Here is a 26,377-nt window from a genome sequence, read left to right as displayed (position 1 = left end):
TAATAGCAGTCAGCAAAGATAATACGCTAGGTCTTATATCGATAAACGCGCCGCTGCTGCCGCTCAAGGGCAAGCAGGGCGGCAACTCAGTGACACCAGTAATTGAAACTAAAGTAACAGAGTGGCAGTGCAGTAAAAACAGGATGTCAAATGAGATATGGCACGAACACGAGCCACGCACGGCTCAACTTGACAAGATGTTGCTGAACTACTCTTTTGTTTTTGACTGACATGACCTAGAGCTAACAGATTTTGCTCCTACGTGTCAAAGCGCTATAGAGCATTTAACTGGAATCTCTTGTTAAGCTTACGGGAGGTGGCAAGACGAAGCGCGCCGGAAAACGTTGCAGGGCAGTAGATTTGCTCCACGGAAACGCCTCAGCAAACAACACAGTCACTCTTGCTGCTTGTTAGGGCTATCAAATTTTTAACACTATGCGTATTCTCCTGGCATGTCACAAATTCTTCCCTCTTCCTGGAATGAAGAAACCAGAGTGCGGCAGTACTTCTAGAAAGGCGACGAGTTGATTTTCGAGGTGAAGCACGTCCTGAACAGCCAATCTGCAGACTTCTACCCCATTACAGGGTAAGTCATCCATCGGTGGGAGAAATGTGTCATATTGACAGATGAATGTATCGTGAAAGAACTATATCATGGCCAAGTTTCAGGGTCGCAGAATGTTTCATTCTTTTAAGGTAGTAATTAAAACATCATGACTAACTTCGTACAGTAGGATTTATACTGTAAGTAACCTTCTTTAAATCTGAACACTGTAAAGTCGAAAACTGAATGCCAAATGGTCCATTGCCTCTCACAGAGGCGCGCTACCGGATACGACGTCAGAACTGATCCGTCTAGCGCTATGAAACGTAATGTCTTCCAGCCGTATCCGTCACGACCGCTTCAGCGTAGTTACGGTTGTGTCCCAAGAGGACGCTGAATGAAAATATTATCTTTTATGGCGATAGACTGAGCGCCGCTAACGCCACAGCTAGTGGTGCGGCTATATAAACGACGTGGCCATTAACCTCACGGCAGTTACTACCTGACAATGCCCGTGGAGTACTCGCCTGAAAGGTCCTGGAAATTAAACCAAATCACACGGTTGGAAGATGGAGGAAGTGGTATTAGCTCATATCACTGCAGGACCACGCAGACGTAAAGCTGGCCTGTGTTTGTGTTTATACCATTTTCCTTCGGTTTTGGTACGGAAGAGAAGTAATATCTGGGCATTTGTTTTGGACGGGTTTGTAGAATCGCACAAAATTCGATCACACTCCGGTTCACCTCTCTGTGTAGCGAGAAAGCACACTACTCTTTACTCCATTGGAACAGTCTTGACTGTAGCTGCTCAAGAAGGAAAGTAATCTATGCTGATACGCTGCACATCATAATTAGGACTAGTAGCAATAAGACGAAAGCCGCAGCCGCGTTTTAAGTTTCCACAAATCGTTTTATTTTTCCTCAGATTATTTGCCTTTAAAATTTAGGTACTTCTACCGGAATTCGAAAGAAATTCAGATAAGTTCTTTAGGTGCTGATTTTAGCATTTCAGAATCATGGAACTGTTATTAATAAACAGCTTGTTTAAATGATGTAAACCGTAGTCTATGTCTCTTCGTTTGGTATGTGTGGCGTTCGCTGGGTTATTCAGTGGTTTGGTATTTAACTAATTTGTAAATGGAAATGATAATCATATTTTATTACATTGAGTAATTACTAAATAATTTTTACCCCAGCTAAAGATTTGATCAAGTTGCTAAAGAACTCCAAGTTAACGTCGTGTTAAAGTATTGTCTGTAAGTTGTGTAACTGTCACTAAATCACAGTTCATACAACGGATTCTATAACTCTATGGACTATGATCTAAACAGTTATCTTCAGCAAAATGATCATTAAAACCACCGAATATCAGCCGCGCACAACACTGACGTATGTTACCTGAAACAATTTTCTTCGAAACTCGTGCGTAATTAATTTCGGCTCCATACATCAGCTAGAAAAGTTTGTTATAACCTTCGTGCTATGAGCACTGTTTTTTAAGAACCAAAGACCACCGGTGCACATTTATTTTTACACATTTGTATTACGTTCAGCATTTATGTCTGCAGAGTTGCGTAATTTGAATTTGCCGCTGAGACAATTGTTAAGATGGCGGCAGACAATTGATAGACTTTTCTATTGTTAGACCAAATAAGTATTTTAACTGCTTATTAAACTTTACAGAAACTCTACTTTCGTACTGTGCACTATTTTGACTTCATCAAGCAGACATCGGGACCACCGGTGCACATTTATTTTTACACATTTGTATTACGTTCAGCATTTATGTCTGCAGAGTTGCGTAATTTGAATTTGCCGCTGAGACAATTGTTAAGATGGCGGCAGACAATTGATAGAGACTTTTCTATTGTTCGACCAAATAAGTATTTTAACTGCTTATTAAACTTTACAGAAACTCTACTTTCGTACTGTGCACTATTTTGACTTCATCAAGCAGACATCTGATTTGTTTCTAAGGAAAACACAGACAAAAACGCGATACAAATCGCTATCATCAATGGCTGCGCTCCTTGCAGCCGAAAGAAACAATTAACACAGATAATGCTTACTGAGAGAGGAATTACAGTTACAAATAATTATTCACTCATGTTTATAATAATAATGAACTCTATTTTCAAGTAATAATTAACAAATAATTACAATTTCTTAACAGACCTCAGTTTGATATGCGTTTTGCGTGCTGAACCTACAAAAGCCAACCAACAAAAGGTAAAAACAAAGGAAGACAAACGCAGATCATAAAAGGAATTTACAATTATCAGTGTCTTTGTATGATACACATCGATATGTCTAATTACATCATAGAATATTATATAAATAATTAATTCACTATTTTCTCATATGCCGAATAGATAATGTTTATAACTGTTACAGGAATAATTTCCTCTCGTCGCACTGTAGCCAAAAATTTATCACGTGGATGTTACAAAAGTAATCTATGCCGATACGCTGCACATCATCGCTGACATAATTAGGACTAGTAGCAATAAGACGAAAGCCGCAGCCGCGTTTTAAGTTTCCACAATTCGTTTTATTTTTCCTCAGATTATTTGCCTTTAAAATTTACATGCTTCTACCGGAATTCGAAAGAGATTCAGAAAAATTTTTTAGGTGCTGATTTTAGCATTTCAGAATCATGGAACTGTTATTAACAAACAGCTTGTTTAAGTGATGTAAACCGTAGTCTATGTCTCTTTGTTTGGTATGGAGCAGGAATCACTTTGATTTTTCTTGTTCACGTTCAACACAAATAAACTACATCAATATAAAAATACATTTTTATCAAAACTCTTAACATACTGCTTCAGCTGAAAAGTAACATACATTAACAGCTTTGTTATAAGAGAAAACTCAGCTTTTTAAAAGAAAATGAAATTCGGTTTGCATCAACGTAATATCTGGGCGTTAGTCAATTCCTGAATTGCTGTTAATTACCAGCAAAGTAGAAAACCCTTCACATAAATAAGTTATGGAGGCGAGACTAATATAGCGTATGGCAATTTCTCCAATTTTAATGTATGAAACTGCTTTTTCACGCCAAAACTGCTCAAGACAAACTGTCTGAAATGGGCTCCTATAGTTTCTACCTTTTTGGAATTACACCGGCTCTTCCTGGATATCTATTGCAACTCCTCCAGCACTAGTGGTAAAAAGGTTGGGAATTAGTTTTTAGTCAACTTTGACTTACATTTTGTTATATTCCAGGAAATAGTCATTGAAATCACCACCCAACATGTGTCTGTGGCTTTTGGGGTTTCCTTACAAGCTTACCGTAATTTTATTATGCTTTCTATCATCAACAAGTGCTTTTAATATCACAAATCAGAATAACTGTTTTCGACAACTTTAGCTATACATAACTAAAATTTGCATATAAATGCAAATAACTTACATACAAAGTTAAACATATTTGCAACGTCTTCTTAATGTCTGTTTCAATCATTATTTAAGTGTTTCAAAACATTCACAAGACAGGCATAAGCCAAATTCACTGAGATATCAGATAAGAAAACTGTTGTGATTAAGTCTTCCATTTTTTCTAAACTAGAAACAATTAATCTTTTCCTTGGAACTCGTGTAATTTTCCCAGAATATTACCTTTCGAGTGCCAACGAACTTGTGTGTGAGCTAGAAGAATCTCATGGTGTCATGGTCTGAGTCAATTTCTGTGCACCGTTTTTTTAAATGGCTGTATTAAGGCGCTCATTTTGAAAACATTTACCATATTTATGGAAAGTTGTATTATTAAGGCATTCAGGAAGAGTCTTGGTTGCAAACGTTGGCGATGTGTGGTACAATGCATCGTTAATACCGATGGATTCTCCTGTTTAATTAAAGTCGCTTGAGCGGCGCGTGATCCTAACACAGGTAGAGCCCATCCGTGCAGAAACAGGTTATCTATTTCCATGTAATAATATGTTGCTGAAAGAATTTCTTTATTATTTTCTTGTCCATACAGTTCTGATTTCGTTTCCAGTTCCCGCAAAATAAATAATTTAGTTCTTTGATCACGTTGTCGTCGTCTAGAAAGCGGACAAACACATGTAAGTGACGATAATTAGAAATAACAATCGGCTCATCAAAGTGCAAAGCCAACCATGGCAATCTTTTAAAGTTTGGAACAACTTGCTCCTCGATATCATTTGACATTAGATTAACTCGTGCTTTTACCATGTTGTTCGATACAGGTTTCACTTGTAGCTGTTTAAATCAATCCTAAAACGTCTTCGACAGATTTCATCAAATTAGTTTTCCCGAGTGTTTCACCTATTATGTAAGGCTTTCTCGATTGCACTGCCAATTTCGATGTCTCAAACGACGCGAATAATATTTCCTTCGCGGACGTAAATCTTGTGGCCTTAAGCGCGGGTTCCTTTTTTTTCCACATTCTCTAATTTTCCTTCAGAGAATTCTAGTGGTCGGCCAGAGAAATTAAAGTGGACAACTTCTAAGTGGCATTTTAATTTCACTGGCTTCAAGAAATCGTTCACCGAAACGTCTGTAGATGTAACTCTGTGGTTTTATTTCTCCATCCCAATGTAATGTAACTACTTTTTTATTTTCTCTGAGGCATCATTTTCTGGAAGAAGAATAGAAATGCAATAGAATATAACAAGAAAAACACAAAAATAATGTATTTTCATAGTACAATAATTAAATAATATAATAATTGACAAACAAATGTGCTTTTACTACCTTTATTTTTAATTGTATATCAGTATGTATATCCTAATTAGGTAGTCAATGAAATGTACCCAAATGTTACGAACATTTTCTAATTCGTTTTGTACTACATGGTTTTGGTTAAAATATTTTAATATAGAAGAATGTGTACAGTCCTCTTTTACACAGTCATAAATTGATAAAACTGTTGAGGGTTAACAGTCAGTTAAGTTAGAGATGCCGTTCAACCACTAAACAGCCAAATAGAAACACTGATGCCGCCGAGAAAGACCAAAGAATGCGTTCTAGGATTGAGTTACAGGTTCATGAAATGCTGTGACGTCTGTCACTTACTTCCCCCCCCCCCCCCCCTTCCCTCCCCGACCACGCGAAATTTTGAATTTTTTGTGGTCCATATTTTAGCTCTTTCGGAGTGGTACGCGGACCACCGATTGTGAATCAGTGTTAAAGGAATAGACAATAGTCCTCAGGTGTTTAATCAGGGGAATACGGACAATTAAACATTACTTCGATGTGTTTCTGCGTCATGTAATCAACTTTTGGCGTGTTTTGTGCAGCTGTAATTTTCACAATGAAGAATGATGCGAGATTTTCGGCTACATTTCTAATTTTATCGATAACTTGTGATGCATAATTTGTTGTTTATGATTTAGCATTAGCTGCTTCTCCGTCAACGCTCACGACACCTCCAGTGCAACACGCTATCATATTTTTGGAAGTTTCCGTGAAGTTTCGTTACTTTTCGTTCGTCTCGGAAGCCTAAAGGTCTTCTGCTGCTTACTTTCCTATTCTTAGGAATATATCCATGTTTCGACTCCCGTTACGGTGTTATATAAAGATTTGGCAGTTTTTCAGTTGAATATTTTTTTTCAGCCTATCGTTTTTGAGCTAAACTCTAATTGTGCCAAATGTATTGGGAACATGCGGTTTTGATAGGTTAAATATTCCAGCAAAATCGATCGTTCCACAGTCACCTTTATGCGTAAAATGCCTTCTATTTCACGGAAAATCTGTCAGCTAGTCTTCAGTAGTGATCGCAATGAAACGTTCTGAAACGATATATATTGTTTTCTCAAAGGAAAAGCGATCACGCTGAGTGAGAAAAGCACATATGACCAGTATTTTGTGAAAGACACTGATTACCAAAAGTTGAAACAAACGATTCAGTTGAGTTAGGTTTTTACGAAAATCCAAAAAAGATCATCTATCGCAATTCTTCGTGTAAAATTCCAATTGCTCAAACGCAGCTTTTTAAACGCTCGCTGTAAACAATCTACTCCTCCAGTTCCCGAGTTGCCACCACACTGTAACTATATCAAATCACAAATTTTACAACAATGATGGAATCAAATCTTTACAGCGCTCTCATATAGTCGTCTGTTAGTGCTTAAAACGCGACCCTCACCGTCAATAATAAATATGAGAAATTACGTAGGGAAATCATTGGAAACGTCATAGAATCATATTGAAATTATTGACATGAAGATGAAATAGTGTACGATGACTTAGTACCATAAGTAGCAAGAAGGAATCATTCATAACTCATTAAAAGCAAAAGGTACATGAGAATGAAACGCTTCGTCCACGACGAAGAGTGAAACGGAAGATAAAAAAGTAAATGCCGTGTGACTGGGGCCTCCCGTCGGGTAGACCGTTCGCCGTTGCAAGTCTTTCGATTTGACGCCACTTATGTGACTTGCGCGTCGATGTGGGTGAAAGGATGATAATTACGACAATACAACACCCAGTCCCTGAGCGTAGCAATTCTCTGACTCAGCCGGGAATCGAACCCGGGCCCTTAGGTTTGACATTCTGTCGCGATGATCACTCAGCTACCTTTTTTTAAAGAAAAAATTTACTGCAGAAGCAATGTTACACATTCCAAATTCACACTAAGTACACATACTAACCGTGTACACATGTTATACATGAAATGATTTAAACAGAAACAGTTCGATCATTGCAATTATGCTTATGGTAAAGAAATGGAACAGAAGATTGTGTTACTGTTAAATTATCGGAAACAATTAATTTAAACACCAAGAAAAGTTTTTTTTAAAGACAGTCAAACTTCAAATATGAATAAATAAAAACTGCACTTTGAATTACATGGGCTCCAATCTTTACAGGAGCATAAATAGCTCTTTAAAATGGATATCAGCAAGTTGGTGTGATAATTTTTAATATATTAATGTACACAAGGAAATCGTCTCCGTGAGAGACTGGTTTAGGGTAGAACTTAATATTTAATCTTCTTAGCTCAGTCAGACTTTCTATAAGAATTTCACACAAATGTATGGAAGCCAAAAAATACAGAATACGGAAGATTTAAGAACGTCGAACATAAAAACAATTTAGTAATCTTATTAGAAATTTTCTGAAATACTTGAGGATGGCGGAAAAAGAGATGTAATAAAGTTGACTGACCTTCCAACTACACTTTCTGGACATGAATGGAATGTTAAGTATGATCAGACCTGTATAATAAGTCTGTCACTGCAAAACTGACTTACACATCACAGTGCAAAAATGAACAGGGCAACGTGCCAACCATTGAATATTAAATTATATCAGATAGAATCTTATGGTTTTAGCAAATCGATATGGAAATTTCCATAAAAACTGTCAATTTCCATATTTATAATTTAAACCAATAATGCTGCTATGAAGTTTTGTGTTTTGACAGTATTAAACACACAATCTAACTCTCACGTAAGTTCTGTACATCAGCCTACAAAATTTCAAAAATTACTCTCTGAAGTAAAAAAAGCACACACCAAAAGCTTACTGTACAATTTTAAATAATATCCTGAAGGTAACTACAATACATCACTGTCAACACAGTCGTCTTTTTTTATATTAACCAATGCCCATTCTTTCAAATATAATGTTTAACATAATACCGAACTTTCTCTTGTGATTCGAATACCTTATTATTTTGTGGAATTTCCACAGCATATGTACCTTTAACTCTGTGGTGCTGTCGGATCCTAATTTGTTAAGGACGTAATTAACAGACTTTTCCAGCAACCAGTACACAGCGTATTTTTTGCCTCTGGGAAATAGCGCGCTTCTGGCCTTTGTATCAATGACAGCGATATGTACTCAGAGGATGTCCTTGTAATCAGAGCTATTTGCTATCGGATTCACTTGCGACTATTCATGTGACCACTGCAAGTATATCTATGGATTATTGTGTCATGTAGATGGCATTGTTGACATAAATTAGTGACACAGAGTCCGATTGCATACAGTCTTTCATTGGTGCTAACTATGTTGTTAACTAAAACTTCCTGGTAGATTAAAACTGTGTGCCGGACCGAGACTCGAACTCGGGACTTTTGCCTTTCGCGGGCAAGTGCTCTACCGGTAGGATACGAGGTACTGGCAGAAATAGAGCTGTGAGGACGGGGCATGAGTCGTGCTAGTGTAGCCCAAAATATTATCAAAGACAACGACGAGATAGAGAAAGCACTCGACATAATAAACAAATATGAACAAGTATCTGGTGCAAAACTGAATACAAATAAGTCTGGCATAATGAATATTGGAAGCGGATTAGGAGTTCCCATTCATGGGTCAATAAAGGAAATTTTCACCATGACATGTCTCGGGGTCGAGTATACAAGGAATATTCGGCAGACCATCGCAGTTAATTACAGAAGAATCCTCAACACCATCCGTGCCTGTATCGTCAGCACAATCTCCGTACTCTTGATAAGATACAAAGAGTGGCTCTTGTCAACATCTATTCGTCCTCTAAATTAAATTACGTGGCGCAAGCCCTGCCAATGCCGAGGGAAGTGGCGAACAGGATTTTGGCTGCTTTTGGCCACTTCGTCAGCCGCGGCCACATCTTCAAAGTCAAGTACCAAACATTGACTCTATCGATTGAGAACGGAGGATTGAATCTCACAGACGTGTACAATAAAGCACAAACATCGTACGTCTGTAAAACATATAAACTGTGGAAGTGGTCAGTCGACAGTGTCACCGCATTCTTGTTAAATGAAATAGCGCCGGCCAGCCAGGACGCCCCAATAGACGTTCACCACATCCCAAATGAACTTTAACACCTAAAACATTTCTTCGTAGAATATAGCTACATTGGACTGGGAACACCCGAGAAAGATGTCATCAAAGTCAAGAAAATATACCAAAACGTAATGAACTTTCAGACCAAGAACATCATACAACAAAAATACGTCGGTCACTCTTGGCATGATATCTGGAGGAACATACACCACCCGTATTTACCAACAAAAGTGCGGTCATTGTGGTACTACTTTGTGAATAGGAAATTTCCAACCAACACCAGACTACATTCCATTCACCTGGCTGATTCCCCTTTGTGTACCACTTGCAACTTGATTGATACAGATGAACATCAATTTGTCGGTGGAAATTCGAATAATATATGGTTGTCAATCAGAAAAAAATTAGCAACTATGCAGAGAAAACCGCCGTATTTGATAACGCCAGCGTGCCTTTTATACCCGGAACAAGAGCTATACCCCACCTGGAAGAAAAATGCCGTCAACTGGTCGAAGGGACACGCGGTATTTTACCTGCTGTCCAGTAAAGAAAGGAGCGAAGAAGATTTTTGGACGTACATTTCCGACCAGCATCACAAGCCACTACGCATGAATAATTATTATGATACATACGCCAACTTTCTCAGAAGAACAGTCATGTGAACTCCATTTTCGATGATGCGATTCAGAACATGAAGAAACGAGAGACAATTTGATCTTTGAAAAACATATACGATCAAGTGACGAACAGCACTATCTGGTTTAGACTTGGATTTTTTTCTAAAATGCCAAGGAACCTGTAATTAACTTTAGTTTGTTTTATTACTTTTAAATGTCAGTTGAAAATTATGTACTACTGTGGAATGTTATGTTGTTGTTGTGGTCTTCAGTCCTGAGACGTGGAATGATATGACTAATAAAAAAAAGATGGATAAAGAAAAACAAAAAAAAGTCGGTAGAGCACTTGCCCGCGAAAGGCAAAGGTCCCGAGTTCGAGTCTCGGTCCGGCACACAGTTTTAATCTGCCAGGAAGTCTCATATCAGCGCACACTCCGCTGTAGAGTGAAAATTGCATTCTATGTTGTTAATTGTCTTTTACCATAACGTTATTATAATAGACGTGAGCACATTAGAACTAATGTTTTCCTAAATCTCAGTCCACTCAATGTTTGGAAATTGTCTTTCTATTTTGTTCCTTCTTTCGCTTTTCTTTCGTTCCCGCATTATGGATGGCTCTTGATGTTAAGTGTCGTGACGGCCTGAGTTCGACACTTACATAACTGAACTGAACATAGAAAACATGCTGTAAACGACTGTTGATATTCCGCACGTCAATTGGGGGTAGCAGGTGTAATGATCTCGAAAAGCTATTTGTTTATGCTTTCTCGCCAGTAATCCTCGTCCACCATTTTAGGATCTAAAGTGGCTATTTTAGCAGGTACTCTGAATACTTCACCTCTCCACAAAAATTTGTGATTTTGGACATTATTCTTCTCGCTATCATTCTCGGTATTAGAAACATCTGGGGAGTATAATAAGCGTTAACAACGATGCATGAGTTGATATACTTTGTTCTTTGAAATTGGTTCATATATCGAATTAAATTCTCTCTAATGGCTCCTTGCACTTTATCTGCTGCAACTTTCCAATTTAAAGACGTAATTTTCATGGGGAATGCTCTCAGGGTGATACTAATTGTTTTATGATGTCGGACCAACTTTGCCCACTCGACGTTGATATTATTAAAACCTCTGACATTTAACATATTATTTTTTTCGTTTTAATTGGCTCCAGATGCTCTACAGTACGAATCAATCACTGTTGCTAGCGTGGTTAGCTCGTCATTACTCCTTATAACGACCCCTATATCGTCAGAATAGGTTCTTATAACTGTTTTATTTTCAGATAATGTTAAGCCTTTTAATCTAGCATGGACATGTCGGAGGAAAGGTTCCAGTGAAATGGCGAATAGCGACATGGACAGGGGACTTCCTTGAGAACATCTTGTATTTGTATTGGCCTGGATTGTTGACAATTCACCGCTATTTTAGCATTTATTCCAGTTGCTATGTTCTTCATCAACTGTATGACCCTATCGTTGAAACCTATTTTCTTCAACGTCCGTACAAGATATTCATGATTTACTACATCGAACGCTTTACAAAAATCTAAAACAAAGCACACTTTATGTTTGTGACAGAAGTTATTGAAATGAGATCCCTGAATTCTGCTAGATTTTGAAGAATGGTTCTGCCTTGCACGCAGTTCTGATGTTGACTAATAATTTCATCTGTAAGGCATGAAATTCTCTTGTTAACAAGTGTAGCTATTAATTAATTAATCAGAATTCAGTAGTGAAATCGGACGAAAATTAATTAAATCTTTGTTTGCATTATTTTTTTGAACTGGAACAATTTTACTGTCCTTAAACTCAGCCGGAATCATTTTACCCTGAATAACCTCATTTACAATGCCCGCAATTTTCGCATCTACTATTAGCCAGTAACAGATGAAAAACTCTGCTGGCAGACCATCCGAAACTACGGATTTTTTTGGTGGTGAGGCGCACAGAGTCTCATACACGTCTTCTTCAATGACAACCTCGAGAAAATTTCGTTCTCATCTTCTGTCAGTTGTGGGGCTAGGGAGTCAAAGAAATCGTCTAAGGAAGCATCACTACTTTGATTTACAGAATATAACTTGCAATAATAGCGATAAATCTCGTCCATAATAGCCTGCTACGTTCTGAGAATCGTACCGTGTTTTGTTCGAATTTCATCAATAAAAGTCCTTCTTCCGTTTTTCGTATGCTTCACTAAATGATGCAGGGAAGTAGTGTCATCTTCTGACACCGAATTTGCCTTCGATTTTATATTCAACCCTTCCATTTGACTTGTCTTGATATTAAGTAACTTGGCCTTAACTTTTTTGATGTCTGCTATCCGAAGTGAAGAACCTGCTGAGACCTGATCAAATAGATCTCCCAAAACGGAATAGTAATATTCCATAGTGCCTTTCATTTCTCTTGCCCTCTGGGCACTGTATTGAAGAAGAGCCTTCCTGAAATTTGGCTTCGCCATTTTAAACTACCAGTCGATAGGAGAAGCATATCTACCACGAGCACGCAGGCATGCTGCCCATGCTTCTGTAATCAGGTCTTCTAAATCATGTTTTACTAACAAGGAAGTGTTATAATTCTACTGATTCTTGAATCTGCGAACTGGCTGTGTTATTAGATTTATGCAAACTAAGACACTTGAATGGTCGGAAAAATACGTGGGAATGGTTACTGCTTTTGTCACGGAAGTTTCAAGATTTTTAGAAATATATAATCTTTCACTCTTCCTACGACATGTTGCCGTGACATAAGTGAACTCAACAATGGAGGACTATTTGATTTCCCATATAACCTCTAATTGTAAACCAGTAAGTACTTGTTTTACTTCACTTAAGAAATTAAAATTAGGTAACTGAACTTTTCGATTTTAAACACAACTAAAATCACTTCCAAGTAATAACTGTCTTGGAGTTTTCCTTAACAAGTATATCAGGTCATCTTTGAAGAAACGTGCCCTGTCAGCTCGGTGCGAACTTCCTGAAGGGGCATACAAGTTGATGATAGTCACGTCATAGATACTTAGTCCTATTCCACCTTACATACTGTAATCCCTTCCCCCACCAAAACATCTGTTCCAGTACTTGTTTCGGAAGACAGATTTATGTAACGAACATAACCGGGAATTACTAAATCAGACATTAGAACTTCATGTAATAGGGCAATATCAGTCGCGGATTCGTACAAAAATTCCTTAATTGCCGATAATTTCAAACCGGGCGTAATTTTATTTATGTTTGTAGTGGTGACAGAATACGATTGTGTCATTGTAGTTGTTTTGATGAACTAATTTAGGTTCCTGTGGTTCAAGGTTCAGTTAAGCTACAACAGTTTTCTCGGTAGGCTGAACATGGAATAACACTTCAACCAGTTTATTAGTTTCTGTCTCGTTTCTTATACTTATGATGTTTTCTTTTGTTCCGCAAGCAGAATTATTTCCTTGTAAGCTTTGTAATTTTTCCTCCAGTGATTCATGTAGGACCGTTTCGTACCGAACATTCTTTGGGCTTGGGTGGCCCTTTCCGGATTTTCCCTTCCCTTGATTACGATTTACATTCACATTTCGTTGCTATTGTCTTTTACTTCGTAGCTCATATGGAGCAGCAGCAGACGTTTTCGCAGTTTCTGTTGCTGGCGCCTGCCCTGAGCTGTTTACCGTGATTTCATTTTGCCCACCACTTCCTCGTCTTTTATTAATATCACTTACTTCCTAATCGAGGAAAACAAATGGAAACAGCAGTTGTGCAACCTCTCCCTGAATTTGTTTACTAACAGATAGCTGTTGATCTATAGTTCAAATGGCTCTGAGCACTATGGGACTTAACATCTGAGGTCATCAGTCCCCTAGAACTTAGAACTACTTAAACATAACTAACCTAAGGACTTCACACACATCCATGCCTGAGACAGGATTCGAACCAGCGACCGTATCAGTCGCGCGGATCCGGAATGAAGCTTCTAGAACCGCTCGGCCACGGCTGCCGGCTTGTTGATCTTTGCAATCACCTGTCGTTTCTTGCAAATTAATACTGATTACACCCCTTTCATTTCCTGGTATCGTATGTGTATTATCTTTCTGTTCATCAGTTTACATTCGAATTTTGCCTTCCGGTTCCTCTGCCTCCTCATCACACTCTTTTTGCATGCGACCGGAGGGAGTTGGACAGGACAACTCGTCCTTGGAACCACTATCAGTTGTCTCCAGAGGTATTTTTTTCGGTTTCATTTCAGTTCCACGAGTAGTGGTAACAGGGTTTCCCTTTGTTGTTAGCGGAGAAAATTTACTGTTATCGTGAAGGTAAGCTTCTGACGTTGTATCAAATTACTTTTAAGAACAACCGTTCGCCGAGGACATTCCTGTCTGAAGTGGCCGGTTTCGTTACATATTTGACATGTAGCTTCCTGACCTGTATAAACAATTTATGCCTTATACCCACAAACAGTTATGTGAGACGGAACATTCGTCTTAACGTCCATCTCTACATAGCGGACTCCGTTGAAACACTGCAGTTTAAAGCGAAGCGACAATCTTTCATTTGCAATTTATTTAACGTCCCCATAGTCTGAAACCGCTTCCTTAATCTTATCATTTTCAATTTCTATGGGAAGATTCAAGAGACGAACGGTTTTTTAATGAATGTCAGCTCTATAGTTGGAAACCTTACTTGTACAACCATTTCTATGCAAAAAATCTACTTCATAGCCCCACTTTCGTAACACTTTATCAACAGTCACAGCACTGAATAACCTGACAAAAACAGTATTTTTCCTGATCCACTAGCCAGGTATGGACGGTATCAGAATTGAGACCAGTTACCTGTGTAATCCGGTCATCTATTTCCAGGGATGTCGGCTGATTCTTCCAGGGGTTTGTAGCCATGGTTAATCCATCGACGAAATTTCGGTTAAACAGTCTAAATTCCAATTAGCAGCAGCACGACCTGAAGTAGCTTTCAGATCGCAAGGAATATGAATGAACATGGAGAGATTAACGGACAGATAGCACTCGGCGAAACACAAGTACAACGATGTAAACATGGAAGTGCACCGCAGCAGTTAATAGCGTCTACTCGCCAGCGCGGCTGAAATGGAACATGTTTCGTTTGTTAAAAAAAGTATTTCCCGGGTCGCACAAGAACAGCGGCCCGACACCAGTATGTATTCAATTGATTCACTGCTATCAGTTACTGTAAGGAAAGGGCGAACACTAATTTCTCTGTAAATCAACGGCAGTGAAACTGATTCCACATTTATTCAAATGATTCACATGTACGCCAACCATGCTAACAGAATTACAAGTCACTATAATTCACAGCATAAGGAAACTTCACACTCATTACACTGCTTTAACAAGTAAATCACGCATTTGACAAGAGACCACAGATCACAAAAGATCGCTGAGTGACTCAAGGGGAGGATACTGCAAGTGCCGTCACACTGTTTCCCAGGAACTTCACTCGGTGGGATATCAGTAAAAAAAAAAAGTGAACACATGTCCCGTCTGACGAATCGACGTTCAAAGTTTTCGAACTGTTTTCGACGTACTTTTTGTGCCTTTTACAGCACGGTGTAGTCAAATGAAATGACGGGAGTTTGGTTAGCGTAGCAGCTACGTAATTTCGTGCCCCGTGTTCGAAACCTGATTACTGATAACTTTTATTTAATTTTTTTCATTTATCTACGCATGTCAGTAGAACGTTATTTCACGAATGTTTCTTATCAAATTACGGGATACAAGGACGTTACATGAATTGTAAAATTACAACTGAATTTCACAGTAAGTTCACACATTTATTATGTATTACGTATATGTGATATGTTGAGCCATCACAATCATTTACAATCTTATTTTCTGATATTTCACCCTCATAATAATTCTTACATTAATTCTTATATTTTTTTCCTACGTTTATTCGTCAGAATGATTTGGTGCATTCCTTTGGGTGATATCAATCGTAGAAAGATTCGAAACACAGATATTCCAAACACCACGAGCATCACCTGAATGCGGTTTGCCACAGTGGCATTTCATCGTATGAAATTCAATGACAATAATTTCGAGGCAATGCATGCATAACGGATCACTTTACCGCAGTTTATTATGAATCAACATATACTGCAAGAATTTCACCAAAAACATATTAAAATAATTTTCTCATTTTTTTTTAATGTCGTACAACTGACATACATTTAGTAGACGAATAAGGACAGCACTGTATCAATAAACATTGGAAAATACACTCCTGGAAATTGAAATAAGAACACCGTGAATTCCTTGTCCCAGGAAGGGGAAACTTTATTGACACATTCCTGGGGTCAGATACATCACATGATCACAGTGACAGAACCACAGGCACATAGACACAGGCAACAGAGCATGCACAATGTCGGCACTAGTACAGTGTATATCCACCTTTCGCAGCAATGCAGGCTGCTATTCTCCCATGGAGACGATCGTAGAGATGCTGGATGTAGTCCTGTGGAACGGCTTGCCATGCCATTTCCACCTGGCGGCTCAGTTGGACCAGCGTTCGTGCTGAACGTGCAGACCGCGTGAGACGACGCTTCATCCAGTCCCAAACATGCTCAATGGGGGATAGATCCGGAGATCTTGCTGGCCAGGGTAGTTGACTTACACCTTCTAGAGCACGTGGGGTGGCACGGGATACATGCGGACGTGCGTTGTCCTGTTGGAACAGCAAGTTCCCTTGCCGGTCTAGGAATGGTAGAACGATGGGTTCGATGACGATTTGGATGTACCGTGCACTATTCAGTGTCCCCTTGACGATCACCAGTGGTGTACGGCCAATGTAGGAGATGCCGGGTGTTGGCCCTGTGTGCCTCGGTCGTATGCAGTCCTGATGGTGGCGCTCACCTGCACGGCGCCAAACACGCATACGACCATCATTGGCACCAAGGCAGAAGCGACTCTCATCGCTGAAGACGACACGTCTCCATTCGTCCCTCCATTCACGCCTGTCGCGACACCACTGGAGGCGGGCTGCACGATGTTGGGGCGTGAGCGGAAGACGGCCTAACGGTGTGCGGGTCCGTAGCCCAGCTTCATGGAGACGGTTGCGAATGGTCCTCGCCGATACCCCAGGAGCAACAGTGTCCCTAATTTGCTGGGAAGTGGCGGTGCGGTCCCCTACGGCACTGCGTAGGATCCTACGGTCTTGGCGTGCATCCGTGCGTCGCTGCGGTCCGGTCCCAGGTCGACGGGCACGTGCACCTTCCGCCGACCACTGGCGACAACATCGATTTCTGTGGAGACCTCACGCCCCACGTGTTGAGCAATTCGGCGGTACGTCCACCCGGCCTCCCGCCTGCCCACTATACGCCCTCGCTCAAAGTCCGTCAACTGCACATACGATTCACGTCCACGCTGTCGCGGCATGCTACCAGTGTTAAAGACTGCGATGGAGCTCCGTATGCCACGGCAAACTGGCTGACACTGTCGGCGGCGGTGCACAAATGCTGCGCAGCTAGCGCCATTCGACGGCCAACACCGCGGTTCCTGGTGTGTCCGCTGTGCCGTGCGTGTGATCATTGCTTGTTCAGCCCTCTCGCAGTGTCCGGAGCAAGTATGGTGGGTCTGACACACCGGTGTCAATGTGTTCTTTTTTCCATTTCCAGGAGTGTATTAGTGTAGTATTCTTCTGCAGACGTTGGTAGTAAATGAAAAACAAAAAAGTAATAATCAGGTTTCGAATACGGGATGCAAAAATTAAAGAAAAAATGAAAGACAGCCGCGACACTAACCACTGTAATACCATTTCGGTTTAAGTTACCGCGGTAGGGGCATATTAAGTACTTGGAAAAATAACTCGGAAACTTCAACCGTCGTTGTTTCAGAAACTGTCGAGTATCTACGGATAAGCCGAAACATTCTTCGCTTATTTCGACCCCACCTCCACTGAACCAAGTTTCTGGGAAATCGGTTTATGGCACTTGCCTTATTCTCCTCTTCAGTTGTTTGACGAAATCACAAGAAAATGGCTATTATAACCGAACTGAAAGGATAAAGCTAACAATTGATGGTCGGCTAATGATATGCTACAAGCAACTAATCTCGATAGCTGCGTGTGCAGCGTGACGGAATGCTATGTAAAGGAGCCCGCTTTCGATTCCCGCCTGGGTAGGAGATTTTCTCAAAAAATGGCTCTGAGCACTATGGGACTTAACATCTATGGTCATCAGTCCCCTAGAACTTAGAACTACTTAAACCTAACTAACCTAAGGACAGCACACAACACCCAGCCATCACGAGGCAGAGATTTTCTCCGCTCAGTGATTGGATGTTGTGTCGTCGTCACCATAATGTCAACCCGATCGACGAGCAGGTCGCCGAAGTAGCGTAAATTAAAAAGACTTCCATGAGGCGACCGGTCTACCCCACCAGAGGACCTAGCCACACAACATTTTATTTGAGCAACCAATCGACTAGCACCTTTTAGATTAGATTAGATTAATTATTTATTCCATAGACCCATATAAGAGGGAGTCCTCCTGGGTGTGGAACATGTCAGATAAACACAATAAAAAAATGTAATTAGAAACACTTGAGTTTCATTAATTTAAATGATCCTCAGTCAATAAAAAGTAAAATTGTGTACATGAATTAAATTTAAACTTCTAATATTTACAGGTTTAATACTTACATCTGCTTTCATTAAATCCATCATTCAGACGTTGGCTAGTTTCTTGGCTATTACAAGCAAGTATTGTCAAAAATTAAAGTAAATTATTCATTTCAGTGTCCTCAGTTAAGAACAATCAGATTATGTACAAGATTTAAAATTCAACTTTACTATTTACAGACTTAAGACTTACATCTGCTTTCTATACATCCATCATTCACACAGTAGGTAGTTACTCGGCTGTTACAAGAAGGTATTGTCAAAAATTAAAGTATAATACATTTTCATTAAAATGGTCTACTGCACTTGTTGAGAAACTCATGGATGGAACAGAAGGAGTTGGTCACCAAAAATTCTTTTAAATTATGTTTAAACTGTGACTTGTCTGAAACTAAACTCTTAATGGTTGCTGGTAACTTATTGAAAATATGTGTTGCTGAATACTGGACTCCTTTCTGGGCAAGCGTAAGTGATTTTAAAACTTTATGTATATTGTTCTTATTCCTAGTATTGATACTAAGCAGTTAGTTGGAAAAAGGTATGTATTATTTACAACAAACTTCATTAAGAAATAAATATACTGAGAAGCTGTGGTTAATATGCCCAATTCTTTGAATAGGTTTCGACGTAATATTTTTGGATTTACACTACTCATTACTCTTATTATGCGCTTCTGTACTCTAAACATTTTATCTCTGTTTGTGGAGTTACCCAAAAATATCATACCACATGACATAATGGAGTGAAAATAAGCAAAATACGCCAGTTTTTTATATTTATATCTCCTAAGTCTGGCATTATTCTTGGGCAAAGAAAGTGAAAGCCGCAAAAAACGCATTAATTTCATTTACAACAGTTCGGCTACAACCTAGCAATACATCACCTAAAGAATAAATAAGTTAACATTTTATTAAAGAGAAACTAATTACAAAATATTGCGCAATCGCTACGAACACAGTAACGCCCTATCCACTAGCCATGTGACATTCACCTAAGAAAATAAACTCCATGAAGAACTCAAAAAACCCACTAAAAAGGACGGGAAATAATGTTGATCGTGATTTAAACAAATCTAATGAAGAAGAGAACACTGTGGAAGATCTTTTCAAAACCATGGGTGACGTGAGACAAATTCTAATGCCATGTGTACTCAGTCAACAAGAAGTATGTTAATTATGAAAAATTACGTGTGGACATCACTCGAAATGTTAGAGAACTTTAATGAAATGATTAATTTGAGAGACGAAACTCTTTGTGTTGGTTTAATACCACGAGTAGCAGGGAACACTGCCGCTACGTTAAAGGTCAACTTGGAAAGATTGCTTTAAATGTAAAAATCAAGATCTCGAACGATCGGAAATATGACTTAAACATTATTTAAACGAAACATATCTAAAGAGAAACACTGTAAGATCTTGACTGATACTACAAAATATCGTAAGGGCCAGCCTATCGATACGTGGTAGCAACGACACTGTCTTATGGCCGAATTCAGAGAATTAAAAAATGCAAAATGAAAAAATAACGTAAAAACTCTGAACTTTTTAACGGCGGGAAAGTGTAGCACGTTAACTGCACGTTCTAGCCTTTCGTTCTGACACCTTGTATACCAGGGGACTCTCAAAGCTGCTATAGCTTACTAGTGCTCTACCGTCTCTGAGCTAACCAGTAAAGAGTGTGCCTGCTTCTTTTCGTAACGGCTGTCATCCCCGCACTCACTGTGCTCAGTGGGCGTTTTCAGCATGGTGGTTCCGACCCAATGAAGGTGCTGCTAGTACTGTGGAACTTCCGATCTACCAGTTTTTCTCTGTGGCATTTCAGACTGTAGCCTGATGTTGAGGCTTCCTTCGATGCAGCAACGCAGATGTGTATCGTCGTTGCTGCTCGTTTGACTCGCATTAATTTCATCTGTTCTCTTAGGTTCCTGCTAAATCAATATATCGGAAATCGCGACACATTTGGGAATGAAAAACCAAATATATGTGAGAAGCGAAAACATAAATGTTATTGCTGCCCGTTCCACTTGCAGCATCTTACTCTGATTAAAAATTTAAAAAAAATTGAACATTCCTATATACTGTGTGCATAATCAGAGCTGAGCCTGGATAAATCAAATGGCTCTGAGCACTATGAGACTTAACATTCGAGAACTACTTAAACTTAACTAACCCAAGGACAGCACACACATCCATGCCCGAGGCAGGATTCGAACCTGCGACTGTAGCGGTCGCACGGTTCCAGACTGAAGCGCCTAGAACCGTTCGGCCACACACATCCATGCCCAAGGCATAAAATATGAAGAACTCTTATTACAAAATGCTAGGAAAGACCGTGTAAGAGAATATTTCGTGAAGAATTTGACAAAGCACTGAGAGATTTAAGTCGAAAGAAGTTCCCGGGAGTAGACAACATTCCGTTAGGGCTACTGATAGCCTTGGGAGAGCCAGCTATGACAAAACTCTTCCATCTGGTGAGCTAGATGTATGAGACAGGCGAAATATCCTCAGACATCAAGAAGAATATAATTATCCAAATTCCAAAGAAAGAATGTACCAATAGGCGTGAAAATTACCGAAATATCAGTTCAGTGAGTCACAACTGCGAAATACTAGCCCGAATCCTTTACATAAGAATGGAAAAACAGGTAGAAGCCAACCTCGGGAGAGATCAGTTTGGGTTCCGGAGAAATGTAGGAGCATGCGAGGCAATACTGACCCTTCGACTTCTCATGGAAGACGGGTTAAGGGAAGGCAAACCTACGTTTATAGCATTTATAGACTTAGAGAAAGCTTTTGACAATGTTGACTGGAATAGTCTCTTTCAAATTCTAAAGGTGACAGGGGCAAAATACAGGGAGTAAAAGACTATTTAAAATTTGTACAGAGATCTGATGGCATTTATAAGATTATTTACAATTTGTACAGAAATTGGATGGCAGTTATAAGAGTCGAGGGGCACGAAATGGAAGAGGTGGTTGAGAACGGAATGAGACAGGGCTGTAGCTTATCCCTGATATTATTCAGTCTGCACACTGACCAAGCAGTAAAGGAAACAAAAGAAAAATTTGGAGTGGGAATTCCAGGGAAGTCCAGGGTGAAGAAATAAAAGCTTTCAGGCTTTTCTATGATACTGTAATTCTGTCAGAGACATCAAAGAACTTCGAAGGGCAGTTGAACGGAATGGTCGGTATCTTGAAAGGAGGATTAAGATGAACGTCAAAAAAGCAAAATGAGGATAATGGAATGTAGTCGAATTAAATCAGATAAGAAAATGAGACACTTGAGGTACTAAATACATTTTTTTTTAATTTGGGAAAAACAATAACTGATGTTGTCCGAAGTAGGGTGGATATTAAATAAAGTTTCTGAAGGAAAATTTCTTAACATCGGGTGTAGATTTAAGTGCCAGGAAGACCTTTCAGAGAGTATTTGTATGCAGTGTAACCATGTATGGAAATGAAATATTTACGAGACAAAGTTTAGACTAGGAAAGTATAGAAGCCTCGCTCAGGCCGCCCAAGGGTGACTACTGCAGTGGATGACCGCTACCTACGGATTATGCCTCTTTGAAATCCTGACAGCAACGCCACCATGTTGAATAATCCTTTTCGTGCAGCCACAGTACGTCGTGTTCCGACTCATACTGTGCGGAATACGCTGCATGATGAGCAACGTCGCTCCCGACGTCCACGGTGAGGTTCGTCTTTGCGACCACGACACCCAGCAGCGCGGTACAGATGGGCCCAACAACATGCCGAATGGACCGCTCAGGATTGGCATTACGGTCTCTTCACCGATGAGTGTCGCATATACCTTCAACCAGACAATGGTCGGAGACGTGTTTGGAGGCGACCCGGTCAGACTGAACGCCTTAGACACACTGTTTAACGAGTGCAGCAAGGTGGATGTTCCCTGCTGTTTTGGGATTGCATTATGTGGGGGCGACGTACGCCGCTGGTGATCATGGAAAGCCCCGTAACGGCTGTACGATACGTGAATGTCATCCCCCAACCGATAGTGAAATCATATCGGCAACATATTGGCGAGGCATTCATCTTCATGGACGAGAATTCGCGCCCCATCGTGCACGTCTTGCGAATGACTTCCTTCAGGATAACTACATCGCTCGACTAGTGTGTCCAGCATGTTCTCCAGTCATGAACCGTGTAGAACATGCCTGGAATAGATTGGAAAGGGCTGTTTATGGACAACGTGACCGACCAACCACTCTGAGGGATCCCCGCCGAATCCCCATTGAGGAGTGGGACAATCTGGACTAACAGTGCCTTGATGAACTTGTGGATAGTATGCCACGGCGAATACAGGCATGCATCAATGCAAGAGGTCGTGCTACTGGGTATTTGAGGTACCGGTGTATACAGCAATCTGGACCACAACCTCTGAAGGTCTCGCTGTATGGTTGTACAACATGCAATGTATGGTTTTCATGAGCAATGAAAAGGGCGGAAATGATGTTTATGTTGATCTCTATTCCAGTTTTCTGTATAGGTTCCGGAACTCTCGGAACCAAGGTGATGGAAAACGTTTTTTGTAGTATGTATATTTTGTGCATAGTAATTCCTCACAGCAAGCATTCCTAATTACAATCTGACTATCAAAGATCCCTGCAAAAGAATGGCCCTGAGTAACAATAAACTATACCTTTCAGAAATCACTTACCCCACAAAAATCTTCATTACTCGAACTACTGCAATACAGCGAGCGCCACTACTGCCAGCTAAATAAAAGATTCAAACTACAGAAGGCACTAACTACTGATAGGGATAGTTAGCAAATGAAAGATATTAATAGAGAACAAACAATGTATTTACCTTAATAGTCATAATATATATAGCAGTTCATGACAAATTACAAAACTCCGCCATCTCTCTCCCCACATCCACCACTGCTGGCGGCTCACCTCCAACTGCGCAACGCTACGCGCTGTTCACATCCAGCTGCCGCTGCCCAACACTACAATGGCAGACAACAATGCAAACTAGCCACAGACTGCACACAGCACAGCCAGTGATTTTCGTACCGAGCGCTACGTAACGTTGCCAATAAGAAAACATAAACAGCCTACTTACACACTGAGGAGACAAGTCATGGCCCACATATATACACTAATACAGATGGCGGTAGTAACACGTCCATAAATACAAAAGTACAGTGCATTTGGAGAGCTGTCGTTTGTACTCAGGTAAGTAATCTGAAAAAGTTTCCGACATGATTATGGCCCGACGACGGGAATTAAAAGGCTCTGAACGCGTTATGGTAGTTGGAGCTAGACGCAAGGGGTATTGCATTTCAGAAATCGTTGGAGAATTCACAATTCCGAGATGCACGGTGTCAAGTGTGTGCCGAGAATACTAAATTTCAAGGACTTCTTTTCACCACGGACAGTGGCCGACGGCCTTCACTTAACGACCGAAAGCAGCAGCGTTTGCGTAGAGTTGTCGGTGCTGACAGACAAGAAACACTGACATAACCGCAGAAATCAATGTGGGACTTACGACGAACGTATCCGTTAGGACAGTGTGGCGAAATTTGGCGTTTCTGGGCTATGGCAACAGACGACCGACGTGAGCGCCTTTCCAACAGCACGACATCGCCTGCAGCATCACTCTTGGGCTCGTGACCACATCGGATGGACCCTCTATGGCTCGAAAATCGTGGCCTGATCCTGTATAAGGGGCTCCGGAAAGGCTCAAAATCATGAAAAGTTCAATTTTTACTTTTTTGCGTTTTCTGAATCTGCAGACTATTACCTTTTAATAGATATATAATTTATTCAATTCCGAAGACTACAACTATTTTTAAATTTTTTTTGAAATGTGTTCTACATGAGCGTGACCCACTGTGGCGCTGTTAAACTGCTGTCAAATGGTGTTATTATTAACGTCCGTGTTCATCAGGTACATTTTAGTGATGTGAGATAAAGTATGTGTTGTGGCTAACCTATTTTCAGAGACTTAGCAGCACCTGAACTGTTGAAAAAGTGTATTCACGGAAAAACTCAAAACCCCAATGAAAGTGTAAATAGTGTTATATGGTCGAGAATCCCCAAGACTGTATTTGTTGGGATAGAAACACTTCACTTTGGTGTGTATGATGCTGTTGCGACTTTCAATGATGGCAACATTGTAAGGTGCAAGGTATTTAGAAATATTGGAACGAAGATAGGTTCTAACATGGTACGAGCGATGCTTGCTTTAGACAAGGAACGCCTTCGGGCTGCAGACAGGGCTGTAAGGAGTCTATAAATACAAGCAAGAGTAAACAGGAGGAGGAACAAGAGGAAGCTGGAGGAGGAGTTTGCAGAGGATGAAGATAATTCATCCTATGGACCTGGAATGCACTAAAAAGTTAATCCAATCTTTGTCGCTCGATTCCCAAAACTTTTATTTTCTCATACTAATTACATGTTTTCTAAGGATCTTCCAAACATATTTGTTTCAAACTTTCAGTAAATGTTACACAGTACCTTCTGCATAATTTAACACAGCCTTTTTCCAAAAAACTGTATATTTTTGAATATATCAATAAAAAATTGCAAAAAATGTTGTGAATTTTCATTACAATTGAAAAAAAAATCATCTTTAATAACTGAACAAAAATTTTGTAAAATCCCTATGTTAGGTTGTAGCCCATATTCTAATAAATAATCTGTAAAAAGTTCAACCTCCTACCTCAAATACTTTGTGAGGAAAGATGTAATTTATAAGCGTTATTTTAACATTGCAAGTATAGGGCGTTCCGGAGCCCCTTAAGTAGGTAAGAGCCGATGGTGGAATTCGAATGTGGCGCAGACCCCACAATGCCGTAGACCCAAGTAGTCAACAAGGTAATGTGTGAGCTTGTGATGGCTCCTTAATGGTGTGGGCTGTGTTTACGTGGAATAGATTGGGTTCTCTCAATATGAACCGAACTGTAAATGGTTATGTTCGGCTACTTCGATGACATTTTCAGCCATTCATGGACCTTATGTTCCCAAACAAAGATGTCGTGTCATAGGGCCACAACTGTTAACGATTGGTTTTAATAACATTTTGGACTGTTCGAGCGATTGGTTTGGCCGCCCAGATCCCCCGGCACGAATTCCATTGAGCTTTTATGGGTCATAATCGAGGTCTCAGTTCGTGCACAAGTCCTGCACCGGCAATACTTACGCAATTAGCGACGGCTCTAGTGGTAGCAAGGCTGAATACTTCCGCAGGCTACTTCAAACAAATTTTTGGGTACATGCAAAGTCGAGTTACTCAGCTACGCCGGACAAAATTGGCCCGGTTCAAATGGCTCTGAGCACTGTGGGACTCAACTGCTGAGTTCATTAGTCCCCTAGAACTTAGAACTAGTTAAACCTAACTAACCTAAGGACATCAAAAACATCCATGCCCGAGGCAGGATTCGAACCTGCGACCGTAGTGGTCTTGCGGTTCCAGACTGCAGCGCCTTTAACCGCACGGCCACTTCGGCAGGCTAATTGGCCCGGAACGATATTATGAGGTATCCCATGACTTTCGTCATCTCAGTGCACATTATCAGGCTATACAATGAACCGGCACAGAGCTGGAAGTTGCTGACCAGAAAGGACCCTTCGTTTCTCGTTGTTGGGGTTCTACAGCTGTCGTCGCATCTCGCATGAGAAAGACCACATAAATGGCAGGTTACATGGACGCTTCCACTGGGCATCGGTATTACTCCTAAGAATGTAAGACAAGCAAAAACATAATATGATACCAAGTTAAATAAACCAGTCTTACAAGCAATTTTAAAGATGTACAAATACCAAGAATGGTTTGATGTAGCTCTCCATTCTGCTCTGTTCAGTGCAAGCC

This window comes from Schistocerca cancellata, chromosome 1 (assembly GCF_023864275.1).
Source record: "Schistocerca cancellata isolate TAMUIC-IGC-003103 chromosome 1, iqSchCanc2.1, whole genome shotgun sequence".
NCBI classification, from domain to species: domain Eukaryota; kingdom Metazoa; phylum Arthropoda; class Insecta; order Orthoptera; family Acrididae; genus Schistocerca; species Schistocerca cancellata.
Note: the sequence above shows the minus strand (reverse complement) of the source record.